The sequence below is a fragment of the Rhamphochromis longiceps genome, linkage group LG22 (genome assembly GCF_057381845.1).
Source record: "Rhamphochromis longiceps isolate RC_006_pf linkage group LG22, R_longiceps_female_GT1.1, whole genome shotgun sequence".
Taxonomy (NCBI): Eukaryota; Metazoa; Chordata; class Actinopteri; order Cichliformes; family Cichlidae; genus Rhamphochromis; species Rhamphochromis longiceps.
In genome coordinates, this window is record NC_140577.1 from 16,075,832 (window position 1) to 16,076,482 (window position 651).

Below are 651 nucleotides of genomic sequence, written 5' to 3' on the forward strand. Positions count from 1 at the left end.
CTGCTGCGCGGTTTGGAGACGGAGAGGAGAAGCCCACGCCATCCACACACACTCACAAGAGTGATGCTCAGAGGTTCCCCTCCCCCACGCGAAACCCTTCACACACCCCACACGCCCCCCTCCTCACGAGCGCATTTAAACGCCCCTCGTCGATATGGAGAGTTTTGGCGCAAATTGTTGCGCACAATCTGCGCACACACTTTCGCCAGCTTTACGTAAGACTGCGTTTAACGAGCAGATTTTACACCGTGGGGCTGGAGACTGTTCCTGCGTGATTAGGATTTCTCTGCATGCAGCAAATTAGACTCGACCATCTGCTTTTTAAATATGCATCATTGTCTGTACATATATCAATATCGCACACGTGCCAGTGCACCTGACTCCTCTGTTGCCATGCCGACCACTCGCGTATCCCTGAGTGCATCAAGAACTGGCAAAACGAGACCTGAGCCCTCTCGATCAGCCTCCGAGGCTCAAAGAAAAACAGAAATGTGGTGTGGACATAAGACATCTAAATGTTTTCATTTGTGTGGAAACGTGTGGGAACTACGTGAAAAGCGTGTTTTACAACTAAAAGAGGCGACTGCTTTTAGTAATCAGCGCGTAACACCTCATTTAAGACAACATTTTTCAGGCAAACATCTGGTTAGA